The sequence below is a fragment of the Hypomesus nipponensis genome, chromosome 24 (genome assembly GCF_054491055.1).
Source record: "Hypomesus nipponensis isolate SF chromosome 24, ASM5449105v1, whole genome shotgun sequence".
Classification (NCBI taxonomy): Eukaryota; Metazoa; Chordata; class Actinopteri; order Osmeriformes; family Osmeridae; genus Hypomesus; species Hypomesus nipponensis.
Genome location: NC_140384.1, coordinates 4,459,509 through 4,476,969, shown reverse-complemented (window position 1 = coordinate 4,476,969; position 17,461 = coordinate 4,459,509).

Genomic DNA, 17,461 nt, shown 5'->3' with positions numbered 1-17,461 from the left:
AGTTAGCTAGATATCTTGCTGAAAAATAAAATGTAAAATAACCTGACAAAGATCTGGACAAACATTTATCTTGAATTGTAGATTTACATGACAACACTGGTTATTTGTTTGAACGAAACACAGTCGGGACCATGAAATAACGCGTTAGCCCCATTGCCAATAAACTACGCTAAATCATCACACATTCTACCTATGCTCTTGCATTAGCAAGCTAAACTAGTTTTGAGTACATGAAACTTAAATATGTGGACTAACTATACAAAAGGAGCAAAGTCTAGCTAATACTAAGGGGGGTCTAGCTAATACTAAGGGGAATAATAAAATATAAAAAATAAGTAGGCATAATTTATAATCTAACCTAAAAAAAAACAGATAGTGCAAGAGAACGACACAATAGTGCACGATACAATGAAAGCAGGATTTGCTATGAAGCTGTTGCTGACAAGAGGTGCGTTATGACATCATGTTCATCACAACCACAACTGTCGGTAACAATTAATAGGAATGCTAACGTATCCTGTATCTGAGTATCGGGAGTCAGGTGGCTGAGGGGTTAGGGAATCGGGCTAGTAATCAAAAGGTTGCTTCACCCCACTTGCCTCGGGGGGAATGTCCCTGTACTTACTGTATTCACGATGGTCCATTTTCAATATACTTAACAATAAACTTCACCGTTGTTGTTTGAGTGGAAGTACAGAGCAGCGCAAAGCTAAACTACTGTCTGAGATCCTGGGCCAGAACACCAGAGGGCTGGTCTGTATGTAAATGTTGGGGCGTGACAAAGGTAATGCGGAATTTGTGACATCACAAATTCCTCTTTTTCCAAACCAATCGTTTTACAGCTGCAGTTTCAAGTTGTGAAATGTAGATAGGAAAGAGGTGTCAATGCATTTTGAGGTTCACTGTGTGTCCATTTTACCCACCGAACTGTCGTTATTCAACTATGACAAGGTAAAATCGGTTTTGCAATCAAAGACTCCTTTAATGCCCATGGTGTCTGCTTGAGGTCCTTGCTGTCTCTCTGAGATGAGAACTTGAACTTGACACTATTAATATACCATGAAGTAACACGGTTTGATATTAATGGTGTGATGTTAATGCGAGCAATAACGAGCAATCAAATGTTAATTACGGCGAGTTGGAACTGAGGCACAGCAAGACAGCGACAGAGAATTAACTCTCTCCCAGTTTTTTTTAAAGCTTCTTTCTCTCTTTGTTTCGCTCTATACTCTCACACTTGCTCCCCCTCTCTCTTTCTCTCACTAGCACACACACACACACACACACACAAGCACACCCACCCACACACACTTCAGGGCCCATGCAGAGATGAGTGAACCTGTGGAGCATTCCGGGCCCTGACAGGTCCCAGAGGAAGCCCAGCTCTTTGGGTGTGGAACAGACGACAGCCAGCTCAGGGAAGCTCCTGGCTAATTACACACAGGACAGGATGGAAGAGGAGGAGAGGAAGGGTGAGAACAGACCGGGGGAGAAAAGAAGGGGGCTGAAGAAACAGAATTTGCGAGGAAGAGGAAATAGACTCGACATATTGTAGGATAGGATGGTGAGGGGAATGTCCTTAAAATGGAGCAATGCACATTCATACATTTTGTACATATTCCTTTTTCCTCATGCCATCTATCTGCCATATTTTACCTGTACTGTACCTGGATAGAATTGATAGCATTCCAGCAATCCAGTTTTATTGTGATATGAATGTTAACCCTTGTGCTGCCTTCGGGTCACATGACCAAAAGGTTCATAACGAACCATCGTTGTGTTTACCCAATTTTACCCAATATAAAAACAAATACAAATAATTTCCTTTTAACCTTCGCAATGTGGGGGGGTCTGAGACAGCCTAACGGTTAAAATTAAATGCTTCACTTTGTTTTTGTAAGCGTTGTTGCAAACGACAGTGGGTCACAATGACTGATGGGTCATAATGACCCGAAGAGAACACAAGGGTTAAATAGGTCCAGAACTCGCCACTTCCATGATAGGGTATTGTTTAGCTGACCTGTAGACAGATTCCATCTACAACTACAGATCCGGTAAAATTTGTGATGGTACACAACCTGACATACACATACGCAGTGCACGTACAGTATACACAACCACACACACACACACACACTTGAGAAAATAATAGATTTGCCACTGGAACATAAATAAAGCATTGTCTTTTGATATTGTTGTGACTGTCAAAAGCCAGGCAGTTGCATTGATGCAATCGAAAGAAATCCCTACCAGTTTGATGTTTATTTGTTGTTGAGATAGTGACAGCACAAGGCTGAGAAATTAATTTATTTCCGTGAAGGATGGATCTTATCCACTGCCTGGTCACCATGAGTGGTAGTTGTTATTGTGTATTCACATCCCTGTGAAAGGCACATCACTTTAAAGAACAAAATTTATTTAATTGAAATCTTTGTGATCAGATGTATATTCAAGAAGAACAAGCTCAGACAAAAAGTGCCCTTGCATCCGACTAAGCCAAATTTTATATGTTTAAAATAAAGGGAAGACAGTCAATCGCTGTCGCACACACACACTAGCCCTAACACACACTAACTTCCAGAGCCCAGGGCTTAGGAGTCCTCCACTGGAGTTCAGGGCTGATACCATGAGGCATTCTGGGAAAAGGCTAATCTGAAACATTAAACTGTCATTTTCAGAGTATGTGGGGAGATATACTGGAAAGGTTATAGGATTTTCAAGGCATATTCCATCCCAGTCACAAGCTTTCCAATCAATTCATACGATATATGACTGGCTGTGACCAAAGGCTGCCGTATGGAATGCTGTCTGGACAGTTATCAGCTGTTGGTTCAGGAGTGCCACACCTGGAAGTGTGGTTCTGGTCCTGCCATAGTGGCTAAAGGTTAAGGTCTGCACCAGAGAAGTGACTGTTTGTAAGTACTATGTGATGCAATGGGAGCTGAGGAGGAGGGGGTGGGGATAGTGGGGATAGTGGAAGATGTGAGGAGAGAGATATGGCGCGAGACAGAAAAGAAGGGGGGGGGGGGGGCACGTATGATGGGATGCCCTGAAGAAAGGAACGGAGTGGAGGGTGGATAGGGTGACAGGGCAGGGAGGAGAGGAGTGGTGGATCGAGGGGAGGGAGAGAGAGAGAGAGAGAGAGAGAGAGAGAGAGAGAGAGAGAGAGAGAGAGAGAGAGAGGAGGTGTGGGATCAGTGACAGGTCGGGTTTCCCTCCAGGGACAGGCCATTACTGGGGCTGGGGGGACACGTGTCGGAGCGGCTTGCCACCCAGCTTATTGCCAATCTGTTAGCGAGGCCTCCGGGGGAAGGCATGAATAACAAGGCTGGAGAGGGGAGAGAAAGCCACCCTGTAGGATGGGAGAAGATGGGGGACGTAAGGGAGGGGTGTGTGTTTGTGTGTGTTGGAAGGAGGGTTGACTCTCCACAGGCCCCAAAGAGAAAAGGTGGACCCGAGAGGAAGCGAGATGGAGTGTGATATTTCATTAACAAAGGGGAAGGGGCTGTCTGAGACTCAGAACATTGACGATAAGAGATGAGATGGAGGACAATTGACAATACTAGGAGAATTGGAACCACAAAACTAAAAAGAAACAACCAAAATAAAAAATGTAGAGCACATTGTATCATAGGAAACACTATGGCTCTTTGTATTGTTCAATCATGGTGATGAAAATGGCATTGAGTAAAACAAGATGGCTATTTCTTGAGACAGATGTATTTTTGCGGGCATTGCCAAGAGAGAGCAAATCACACATCTAGAAATGGACTATGGGAACTATTGGAAAGAACCCTACTTTACTGTACGTGGTTTTAAACACAACAACCTAACCCCAAACATTACAAACGGAACGTAAGTGGTTGAAAGTTGCCTGTGAGGGATTTGCCATTCGTGAGTGTAGCTCTTTCCCAAATGAAGCCATTTGGCAATTCTTCTTCAACTTGCATGGTTGAATTTGTAAGCTGGACTGTGTTGTCAGAAGACCCTTTGTACTTGTAAATAATGACAAAGTCTATTCTGAGCAACACAAATTGGATTTGATTGTGGATTCAAAATTTGAGTCAAAGGGGCTGCATTTTCCATGTGTGATGCATATTTCAGTGGCTCAACGTGACACATTTTCCCCAAAGGATTGTTATACTTTTCATAGGAATATTTGCATAAAGTGTATCAATATACCAAATGTATTATTTGCTTTTGGTCAGATTGAGATTCAACGCACATCCTTCTTTTGACATGAGGAGTTGGCAGGACACTGGTGGAATATGGCATCAGGTGTGTCACCTATCTTTTGATCCAGATGGATTCAAGATGAGACAGTCTCCGACAATGGTCTGGTTTGAATACTGAGAAGCACGTTTGGTAGTAGACTGCTTCATCTGACACGTGCAAAACTGGCAATAAAACTGTCAGGATCAATCTTTGCTGAGTACATTTATGCACAAAGCAATTGGCGATAAAAAAAGGCCAGGCCCATCGGTAATATATCAGTTTGGGGAAAGCATTGATGTGAAAATATGCAAATGAAAAATAATACAGTAAATGGGAATAAACATGATTATTTCAATCAAAAAAGAACCAGAGGGAATGCAACATAATATGTATTCATCTTGTATCGCAGGAAGTCATATTAGCCCACCATCTGATCCATAGAACACAGGCTACACTCTTCACTGTGTTTTCCCAGTCATTTCCGCAAGATCATATTTCTTTCCCATGGTTGGAATTAATTATGTCTGAGGGAAACTTAATGAAGATTAATCAACGGATGTGTTGACGAAGGCCCAAATCCATTGATTACAAGCCACGACACCACAAATCAACACTTGTGTGTAACCTTATCCTCCCCACACAGTCCCATGGACAACGCCTACCTTTGCCATCAGGGAAAGTAAGCCTTCACTGAGACTTATTGATTCAGTCCCAGAATCACATTTTTCAAAGATTTTCCTCCACAGGGAAGAGTGAACCCCCCCCCCCCCCCAAAAAAGAAAACATATATTTTATATATATATATATATATATATATATATATATATCGCCAACATGGAGTAATTTTTCTCTTTAACAGATATGGTAGGTCCATATTTCTATTTGAAATGGGGATGGAGTTATTAGGTGAAGCAGCAGGTATTTTGTCACTGTCATAGGCACAAGGAAAATTAATCGTTGCCACAGCACCCCACTAGCTGACTTCTGGGGTGCAAATGGCGCTTTCCTAACCTCAGGACCTAATTAAACCCAACGAGGAAAAGAACTCCCATCAAGTGTATGGGCCAGCAGACTCATGCTGATGCCAGTTGGAAGATCAGCAGGTTTTGCTTCTGTAAAACGGATTAGTACAGGTCATGGCCTTAGACAATCCTCTGTGTGTTGTTAACCCAGCAAGGTTAGACACTCCAAATGCAGTGTGATCAGAGGCAGGCCACTGCACGGCATGGCCCACAGTTCAAAACCTTTAGTAAATAAGGATTATGGGTTAGGATTATGTCTGAGAACAACTCAAAAGTTATGAACAGGTAAAATGGGGATATAATACGTATTCAATAAATGACAGACCAGTATCAATGTCAGTGGAATGACTTATTTTATGAGACGTAAATCTGGGGTATATTAATCAGTTGCCTTACTAACTGTTGTAGATGTTGATTTACAACATGAATAGAATGATTAACCCAACCTTCTCCAGAGAACACTTCAAATACAATCATGCGCTTAATTAACACCCATAAATAAGTAATTGCGGCTACTATTCCCCAGCCAATGACAGAGCTGCATTGGTTGTTGATGAATTACTGTGGAAATATGATAACTTGCGTGAAGGGGGATACAAAATAAGCAATTTGACACTCCTGAGTTGAACCCAATCAACTACTTGGGCTCGAACATGTGTACAGGATGAGCAAAGCATTAACAAGCAATTACAAAACAACATTAGTGGTCTGAAGCTGTTTATTAATTGAGAGAATTGAGGCTTGATCACTCACACAAGTGAGTTACAAGTCTAACTTTAGACTTGAGAGTTATGAGAGCTACATTACTGTAGCAATTAACTGAAACCTGAAGGACACAGACCTTCACAATAATCAAATCCAATCAAAACATGAAAAGGAAAATCATTTGTAGATATGTTGTAATTACAGATTGAGCGATTCTGTCACACCATTGTGAATGAACAGTACTGTACGGACTGTTTTCTTTTTAGAATTCATGATGTTTATCTCCTGTCATCATCTCATTTGGAAGGTACGATTCCATATAATCCTTCTAAATCTTTGTCTCCCCCTTTCTTTCTATCTCTCTTTCTCTTCCCTTGTCTCCCTATCTCTGTGGCCTTGTGCTTTGAAGGCTCAATAATTGATGATTCTTCAATCCCATTGTGGTCAATTTATGAATAGGGCTAGCAAGAGGGATGGTTGTATATTTTCCAGGACTTCTCAGTAGCCTCTCTCGGACTCATCTGTGTATCTGCACCAAGGTCAAAATAACCGTATATTTTATCGAGATAGATCGCTCCTACAAAAGTGTAACAGTCAGGCCTGGGTAGCCTCTGCGGTGGGCAGGCAAGTTAGTAGTCTGTCCATGCCCCAGGGCGGTCATTTCTCAGACCTTGTGGATTTTACACCAAAATGTGGAACATCAACACCTGATTTATACTGGCAGCCTACAAAATCGTTTTTTACCCATGTTGATGAGATAAAGCGCGTTTTGGTCTAAAGAAATCACTTTAATGATAACATCTCAAAGTATGTATTTAGGCATATAGGAGTGAACATCACTCCTGTATGCAATGACGGATCCAGCCCACTTATTCAGTTTAGAGTAAATTTAGTATACAGGTGAGTCTAAATATGGGAATTGTCACGGCATTCAAAGTGCATGTCTTACACTCTTACCCTTTCACTATGTGACCTAATAAAATCAATTAACAATGTCAACCAGTTTGTCTATCGAGTTTCTGGAAAACACATTTGTTTTTAACTGTTAGTTCATTTTTTTTCCTAGGAATGCCCTCTGAACTCTGTCCTGACACTCTCTTCAATCATATTTAAAAAGTGGCAGGGAATTAGAGATACTCCCCACTGCTATCTCCTTGAACATCTGTCTTCAAGTCTCACATATGGTTGTGCTTTGAGTCGGTGGCAGTAAGTCATTCTCTAGTCACAGGCAAAACATTGAGCCTTATCTCAGGATAACTCCATAGGGACCGGAGCCTCTGTGTTCTCTGGTCTGGGACTAAGATATTCAGGAATCTTCTGCAGAATGAGAAATATTCACTTTCTGAAAACAAAAACAAGAAAAGTCTATTTACACTGTCTTCTATCCAAATGAACCTTGGAACCTTGAAGACTGAGAAATGCTTTTTCCTTGAGCCAAGTAAACATGATGCATTGCAGAGGGTCTTTCAATCTATTGCTTAAGAACAATGCTAGTGGATGGCATAGTGGAATTGTAAACTACAGTTATTTATCATTATCCTGAACGTGTGACAAGAATAGTGCCTGTTTAGCACAACAAGCTTTTGGCAACTATTGTTTGATTATCGATTTGTGTGAAAATAAATATTCTGAAAGATGTGAAAAGTGTTTTGAACCAAGGATTTACAGGATGGAACCAGGGGGTGTGGGCAACACATAGGGCCTCCTTTATCAAGCTATTTGCGCCTGTTTCCAGGCGTTAATTATTCGCAAAGACTTCGCAAATGACTTAACAATGCGGGCTATTTACAAACAGGGCGCACTCGGGTTAAATCACAGATTGCCTGCCAATAAGCGAGAACAGGCAAATTGCGCTTTCAATATGCGTTCAAGCTTACCAAATGACCTTGGTAACCTCTATCTTGCAAAAATGCCTTACAGCTATCAAGGACTGTATGTACTATAACGTCCTATAGATAAACTTTTACGAAACAGAAGTCTTTCTTATAGGCCTTGAAAGTGTTTCAGATAAAAATAAAAGCTGCAAGTAGAATTGAGGCAGCATTAGTCAGAGGCCTGGGGATTTGGGGTGATTTCAGTGTCTCAAGGCTGTCAGTTTTCAAACAGTGGTTCCCTAACTTTTGGTGTCGCTTTATAAAAAACAAACCACAAAAAACATGGCTTTCTATTTACAAACAGAATTATGACTGCCGGCCTCACTTTTCTGTTTTTCAGTTGAAGAATGTTACAATCCACAATGTTTTTGCTTTGTATAGCCTTGTCTTTACTGTCAAATAAATTCTGGCATAGGTTCGGTGTGGTTTCTAACCCACGGGTGATCAAATCGTCTACGTGTGAATATTGTTCCATATCATCAACTCTCCGTTCCAGGTCTTCGACCCTCTTATCTTTCTCTTTGATTAGGATGTTCAGCTGACGCACATCTTCCATTAGGTCAAGTAGATTTGCTTGTTGTTTGGCCACTTTGCTTATCTACTAGTTTAGCGATTTTTGAATCTCCTCCATATCATTGAAGCTGTCGCCTGGGTGGGATTTTGCTCTCTGTGTTTAATAAGTCTGTGCTTAATTTGCATCAAACAGGCATGTGTATTAGCGACAGGCTGGGCGACTATTGATCCGTATATTGATTTTCAGCTATTTGAAATATCAAATGATAGTTAGGTGTCCAGGAGACTGACTTTTTGTCCAGATACAATATCAAATAAATAGATGGACAGATTGTTCTCCCAATAGAACAGTTTTGGTCTTTAGAAAGTGTCGAGGGAGCCACAGAAACCACAGTCTTCTTTGACCAACACATGAACTTTGAGTTTCATGTAAAGAATGTGGTCCAATCCTGTTCTTTTAACCAAGAAACAGTGCCCAAATCTAATCTGCATCGGACTTTCAAGAAGACTTCCACAAAGAAAGTTGACGGACTTATAGGTACATGCCTAATGAATGTTGCAGCCGACTGTAACTTGTTGACATCACATCCTGCCTAGTGGGACATGTGCTGCTCTCTGGCATGCTCCACTAGACGACAAACTCCGGGAGGCGGTATTGTTTTCTCTCCCTTGTGTATCCATTCTTTTCAAGCTGTGCCAATGTACTCCCATGATACGATTTGCAACATTGCTCTGGCGATGTATCTGCTTGTGGAGGACACTCACACAACAATTGAGTTATCGTACTACACTTTTCGCTTCCAAGATATTCTTTGCTGTTCACCAAGTTGACCAACTGTGGATTGGTGACGTCCCTGAACTCAAATATGAAACATATATAAGGTCACGATACATGTATAAATCAACATAGTTACCCGATGGTTCCTATAAAGTCCGAGTTGCTTCAGGTTGGGTGCGCCAATGTTTGGTTTGTGGTGCAAATGATAGGGGCAAACAAATCCATTTTGAATCTATCTGGATTCCATTTTGTTTGCATGGTACACACAATTATTCCGCGACTCATGCATGTATGTCCTCAGGCACGCACACTCACACACACACAAACACACACACACAAACACACACACACAAACACACACACACAAACACACACACTTTGTCTCACTCTGTTTTAAACTCAATCATGTTTATTCCAATAATGCACCTTTCAAAATATGACCTTAACCTAGGATGCTTACAATGCTTTCAGTACTCGATTTGCCTACTGACCTCTACACTCTGAAACTTGTGCGTAAGGTTTGGCTGTGACTTTGACAGATTGTACATCATGGCACACAGTTATTATACTGTACTCCCTGCATGTCATACTCGCAAATTGGTCTCTCAGGGATGTCAAGTGGGCAGCACACTCGGCATGGACACGCTCTTTACCCTCTCACCTTCTCCTGTGCTCCACAAAACAAGACACACACACAAGGGGAGTCACGATGGGCCTCTGATGGGTCACCCAGGTGGCCAGACCCCTGGAGCACGTCACACAGCTTTCTTCCCGTTGGTAAAATGGAAATTCAAACACAGTTTTTATGTATCCTTTCATCCATTACTAGAACACAAAGTCAAGCTTAGTCATTCAATTAAACGTTGGCTTATAGAACTCTAACTCCATTAACCTAATCTTAATTACTTGCCAGTGTCCGCTGTAACCTTGAGGGGCGCTGAAGTCCATGTGCATTGGGGTGTTGAGAGTCTAGGTTTACCGCAATTCCTAGCTCCATTTCTGTCTCCATGGGCCAAAACACCCCATGCCTTGCCGACACGCGCACGCACTAAAAATACACATTCACTTTCCCTATCTGACAGAATAATTGACACAGATAGTACAGCCACACATCAAATACAAGCTGCACAATGAATATTGATTCAGACCGCATCTCCCAATCTCATACTGTCAAAGGAAGAACTATGTAAGGGTTCTTCAGATATGTTTTTCAGGCGAGCAATATGAAATGGTTTGAAACTTTCTGCAGTTTATTGATTAATTAAATAATGCAGAGGCAAAATTTGTAGTTGGTCTGAGATGACCTTGTGACTGCTTGCTGTGCCAGGCCTCTGTGTGTCATGGGCTGAGACTATTGGAAACTTTGACTTTTAGGGTGTAAAATTATACATTCAACTACATTTCAAACATTCTGTGCCCTCCTCCTAATATTGCATTGAGTCTGAAATATTATAGTCTTATGCTGCACTCCATTATTGCTTGAATTGTCATGAATTCTTTGTGTCATCCATAATTCATTCTCTCCCTCTCTCTATCTGTCTCGCTCTCTCTTTCTCTATGTTATGAATATTATTCCACCTGAGTGAGCATACTGTCATTCATAACTCAGCTCAGATAAACAAATAAGCTGGGCACACATGCCTCGCTTCAAATCCCTCTTCCCTTTTTCCAACTATCACATTGCTTCCTCTTTGCTGAGGTACAATTCAATTAAAAGCCTTTATCTGCTTTTGTGCTTTAGTGGGTTTTGCAATTCTAAGCTGTTCTTAAGACTTCCCATATTTGAAGAAAAACGGCAATTAATCAACATAATCTGTAATATGGAAGGAAAAGCTAAGTTGGGAGAGGATGGACAAGCGTTTATTAAATTAACTTTAATTGATATGATTGGCTTAAAAGGCTGTAATGGGATTTGTAATTTTTCTCAAGTGATATTGCCCAATGGAGGTCAGAGGTTTTAAGACATTCAAGTTGAGATAAGCAACAGCGGATGAATCCTGGAAAATTAAGATGAAGTCATGAAGACATTATGTTTTCGCATGAGGAAGACATCAAAGGATTTACCATCACCATGTTAATCACAACTGGTAGTACAACCCGGGCTTCAGTGCCATGTTATGTGATAGCATTCATTGACTGTCCTTTCCTAGTATTAGGCTTTATATTTCTCTGTACAAATGTAATTCCAAAAGGACAGTTGGAGGACAGTTCATAGTGTCCTCAGCATGCTAAAAATATGTCTGTTAAATGTCACAAGGCCAGTCCTTCTATGGGCTAGTCAGAGCCTGGCATCTTAGATCAGGGGTGTTTGGGGCCTGAGGCTGGAAAAGGAATCCTGATAGGTTGACCATGACTTAAGTTATACGATTACTGTCTGGACAGTTATTTTCCATAACACTTGTTGATTATATTTATTCTGTTACCCTTGAATTCTATATGAAATACGTCCTCTGATTATCCTGCCTTGGAGAGACTATATGGCAGACCACTTCAGTGTCTTTGATTATAATTCTTCAGTGGTATTTCTTGTCCACTCAGGTGACGGTTGCATGCGTATCAGCTCCACAACCTAGACCCAAACCACACTATTGTGGAGTCATATTACTGTGTCTTCCACAATCAAGAGAATGGTTGAAGGGCTGTCAGAATACCATTACATTCCCATAATGTTGATGCAGAGACTTACTGTACAAACACTAAAGCATGGGAGGGGAGATTAAAGTAAAGGTTAACGGAAGGTTCACCTTGACAGATGTACTTGCTTTCAACTAATACATTGGCTAAGTTAGATTTTCTCAAAGTAAACACACCATCTCCAGAGCTTTATTCTTGATTGTTCCTTCTCCATCTATCCTTCCTTACTGCACACACCTTGAGGCTTAAAGGGGGCTCAAGGTCAGCATGCTGGAAAGCTTGCATAATCACAAAAGCAGGTGTATCAGATAGATTATCCCCCCTGAATCTGCCAGTTGTCTAAACAACTCAGGAACTTAACCTAATCGCTCTCTCTGATCTGATCCACTGTCCAAATAGCTAGCTTGTGGTATGCCCAGTACTTATTTTTAAGCTGCTCTTATTGACAATTAAATGCATCATGTATTTCCACCACATCACAAATAATGACAGCTTTTCAGACCAGGGCTTTTTGTGTTTGACAGAAGACTGCATGGTTCAGAACGCTGTTTGGTGTTTGTATAAATGCTGTTCTGGCTGACTACCTAGAGGCATGAGTGTTCATTGTATTGTTCAAGGAAAAGGACACAAAAGCAGTTTGATAAATTAGTGAACCTTGCTTCTTCATTCAAGAAAAGGTCATTGTTTTAAACCACGTGGATGGTAAGATAATATGTCACAATCAGACAAATGTGTTTTGAAAAAAAACGTGAAAAGAAAAGCTGACAAAAAAATAGAAGTATTAAGACTAAAGCTCGTGGACTGATTCAGGATCAAGATTGGTTACAGGCCAGTTGCAGAACAACAGCAGATGTGACAGAGAGAGCTTTGGGACCTCAGCTCACCCACAACTATTCATCTGAATGGCAAGAGGCAATCCAGTTACAAGACAACATTTGCCAGTACAGTACCGATTCCCATTCATGATGGATTCTAAGTCAAAAGACCAATTCCTTCAACAGGGGATTCACATGCCAACCGATCTGGCAGAAAGACTTCAGCTCTTTTTAGGACAAGCAATGCAAAGGTTTACACTTCCAACTAACTCAATTTGAGCTAGGTAACTGGTTTTCTTTAAATAGTCTTATTGCAATGCTGATGAATGGAGGGACATCAGTTGGCTGATTCTTCTTAGTTCAGAATGTGCCTTCACAACGGTTTTAAAGAGCATATTTGGCAGCAGGTAATTTACTGGACAGCTGTCAAAAGGGGCTAAGCTACAGGGTATGCTTTGATTCCCTCCACAAGTCAGGGATAAGGATGAGAGGCCACCCGATGCTGACAGTCTAAGAATATCAAAGCAAGTCAGACAAGAGATTTGCACCTAAAGGTTTATAACCTGACCTTACAACCACTGTTTAAACACCAGCAATTTGGTACTGTATACTGAATGTATTGTATGGTTTCATATGGTGGATGATTTGACATTTTACTTCAAAATGAGAGCATGGATGATGAAAGATTTAATACCTTCAGATAAATCGGAAAGGTCAGATTTATCATTCATATGTGATGCCCATTGATGTGTGACCATATCAAATATCAAGGATATTTCTATTCTATTTACGTCTAACTATTTTGTCAGATGTTTCTGTCAACTATTTGTGATGTCTCATCTTTACCAAACGTATCACAACAATGAAAAACTAGTGTTATATTGCCTGGTTATATTATAACAGCATCAGACTGTAGATGTAATGTAAATGCAAAATGTAATTCAACAGCAGAATTGTAAGAGAACACTTTTTTTCTGAGAAAATGCCTGAAAGTGCTAACCTAATATGAGTATGTGTGGCGTTTGAATCCTCCATCTTTCATTAAGTCTACGATGCACATTTTCTGGAGAGATGTTACTGGTGCATATCAGCACATCTGACGGAGAGTCAGCTCTTTCCAGACAACAGCAAGGCAGAGTCACTTATTATGCATGTACCTTGGGTGATGTGATGCATCAAGTTTAAAACTTGACAATGTAGCATTCTCAGCAGTCAACATGACTTTAACACTTCCATCCAAACCAGCTATGGTAGATACTGTCTGAGAAGCAAACTGGTAAGTAATGAATAATCAACGAAAGCAAAGATACAAGAGATCATTCATCCACATATCATCAACAAAGTTAGCTTCAAATTATTATTAATCAATTATTGGAAGGTGAAATAAGTCAGCACCCCAACAATGATTTTGTCACTCAAGGTCAGTCTTGAATTAAATAGTTTGAAAACCCATTTTTAATCAGGTGACACATTAAGACAGTTGTAAAGAATACTGGAGGTGCTGTGCTAAGTAAGAAGTGTTCCTGCTTGTAAGAAGTGTCTTGTTTTCCATGATTGCATTGCCTTTTGTGACATCACCCGTGCCTGGAAGCCAAGCACCAATGAATTATTGATTACATCCTGAGCAAAGTGTGCCATGCCTTGATTGAAAAGTCCGTAGGCAAAACCAAAATGAAAGCCAAGTTGGAAATATTGCTGCTTTGTGCTCAAAGGAAGAAGAATTGAAATAAACTAGACACACAGCCTTGAGAGATGACACAGGCATTGTTGTAAAGCGTTAGACAGGCTTGGCTCTTTTTATATTTTTGAAATAAATGGCAAAATGAACATTTACCATTTTTGTGTCAGCATTATACCCGCTCAAATTGCTCACAAAAGAAACATTTCCCTGGGGGGGGGGCTTTTTTTTTGAGAAAATGAAAATATGAGAGCAAAACTGAATGAAGGAGAATGCTAGAAGACACACAACCAAATGTGTTACACTGCAAAGTGTTAAACAGAATGAGGCAATTAGCGAACAACCTCAGACATGCATCCGTCACAAGTGCAAGACCCTTTATATAAGCATGTAGGGACAGGTCAAAAGCGATGCAAGTCTCCGTGATGCGTGCTATTTTCATAGCAAGTCGGTGTGTGGCAGATTAACCACAGTTCAATTGCATTCATTGATGTGCCCGGGAATACTTTCCAACTCAAACGTATGGCACTACGTTGATGTTTATTGTATTTAACATGTTTGATTGATGACAGAAAGCTGAAACTTGTTCACCTGTTGACCTCAAGGCTGTGGTTCTTAGACTACAAAATGTTTTATTGTCGGTTTTCAATAAAACCTGAGATAATAACAATCTCTCAAGTATCCTTAACGAAGACAGGCCCTGGCCTCTACTCTCCCACCCTCACTATTCTCACCAAGGAATGTGAAATAGATACCTTTCGAAACACCATGAGACACTGCTCCACCACATCCATGTTGTGTCAGGGTAAGGCCACCTGACTTTCAACCCTAGTGCGACTGTCAGAAGTTTCAAGAGACAGGTGATGTGGAGTCTGTCACTATAAAGCATGGGTAAAGGAGAACTGCAGTACTCAGCAGACTTGGAGAAACTGGTGAAATGAGAACGTGATTAGCGTTAGCAATTGACTTCCATATAGTGCTGCAAAGCACCTAATTGAAGTGTAACTTAACTGGAATGTTTCTTTGTCAAACAGTGAGTCATAAGGGCTATGTTTATAGGATTGGAAAGTCGACAGCAACTTTTTCGTGGAGTGCCTAAGATAATTGCTGCTTTTTAACTCTCTTTTAACACAGGGGATTTGATTTAAACTGGGCTGTTTGACTACATCAATGCCGTTTAGAACTGCCCCTCTAAAAGTGTCTGATCCCAATCAAAATGCTAATGGAGTTGAATATATTTTCTTTGCGTTTTCCCATCTAAAATTGACTCTTCTGAGATCTATTGCCATTCTCTAGTGTCAGTGAGTATTAGCACACATTTGACAAACATGTTCTTGGAAAAATATACATTGGCCCAGTGTACAGGGGTCTACAATATCTTCATTTGTTGAGCAATTGACATCAAAAATCCTCTTCTGATTTTATGTAAAGCACTTTGAGCTGCAATTCTTGTATGAAAAGTGTTATATAAATAAAGGCTTACATACTTACTTCTGTTTGCTGTACAACCAAAATGTCAAACTTAAAAAAAAAACTTTCAACAACTGACTGGAGTAAACCAGTCTGTAAAGCATGTGTTTCAGCCCAGAGCAAAGAGAGAGGGTTAAGGCGGATAGACTAGCTGATGTGAGTGATACAGGAGATAAGAAAGATGGCCTTTCTTACAGCTCTCAAATGGCACACAGGGATACCGAAAGAAAGAGTTAAAGCGAGAGGAAGATGCTCCCTCTCAGGATGGAAGGAAGACAGAGAGACGCAGCAGCACATGGCCAAAAGTGATTTCCCTCCCACAGAAGATATGCTGGGGGTCTTGGGGAGAGGGGGCCAGCAAGGGCCTGAGAGAAGCTGTGCAGATATAAAGCATTTGCAGTAGGCTCAGCCCAGGTTAGGAAACTAATACCTCAATTCAACACCTGCAGCCTAGCATAATACAGCCTGTTCACGCATTCTTGTCTGATAGACAGAAATCCCTGAAGGAGGGCGAAGGAGGGACACAGAGTGAAGAAGAGAGGTATGGGGCGGAGGGAGGGGGGGGGGGGGGGACAGGTGGAGAGAGATCCCAGCCCTCAGCTCAGTGGGAGGCTTGCCTCAACACTTCACCGTAACACAAGGCGTCTAATTACATTCAAAGAGCCCACTTCTCCAGGATTTAGGCCAAATCTCACATGTTCATTTTATGCCCACGTGAAGCGGATACGTGCTCGTGTCTCACTCCAGGTTTCTGCCATCGACTCTACAGTCGTTATTGACAGCTCCCTTCTGAGGGATATGCTGGCAGAGAAAACAGATGGGGAGATGGGTGAACTCTGCTGAAAGTGACGAGTGCAAATTACAACATTTCATAAATACAGGAAGTGAGGAAGCATTATGTACCTTCACCTTGGATTGCGAAGATGCAGTGACATTGTATTCTAGCGACTGCTGACTGTACAGTCAGATTGTACATGGCCACCAACTAAGAATGGTAATTTAGACAGATTTTCCAGATATCTCTCACTCAGTCATAATCAATCAGGAGAATGCTGGCACACAACACAAATAAAAATTATCAGTTTAACATGTAATCCCTCTGAGAAAAGTTGCAATGGACAGTAGAAATCTGAACAAAACTGTGCATTAAGGCAGCCAGACCAGAATTAATGGGTCTAATACTGTAGCCTTTAAACTAATGTCAAAGTCTATAAGTAGATCTCAGATGATGTTATATCGCTTTTGCCAAATTGTTCTACAGAACATTCCACATGGAAAGTAAAAGTAAAACAATTTATGATTTACTTCTATGGAAACCGAAGCCTCAGAAATTTTTCTGGAGGAGTGCTTGACTCAAATCTGTATCAAGGTAAAAATCAATTGCTCAGATAATGACCTCTGCTTTGTTAGTTTACAAGTCAAATTCCAACACAGAACACAGAAATACTTACAGGTCGGCACTCCATCTAGGAAGGAAATTCAGGCTTAAACCATGTCTGAGTCCAATTTTGCTCAGGGAATCTTGGGGATGCATCCCTGCCTACTTCTTAATCGTAAAAGACGTGTTGTTTTTTCCTGGTTAACCTGGGGTAATTGAGATTCATCTCACATCAAGTTTGAAGTCATTCTTGATACTATTCATGCAGTCACCATTTTTATCACTTGGCATTCAACAATCATCCTGCGCGAGTGGCAGAGTTAGTTGTTGTGTGTGTACAGAGCACGAATAAAGGTCAACATCTACACACACTCAGAGT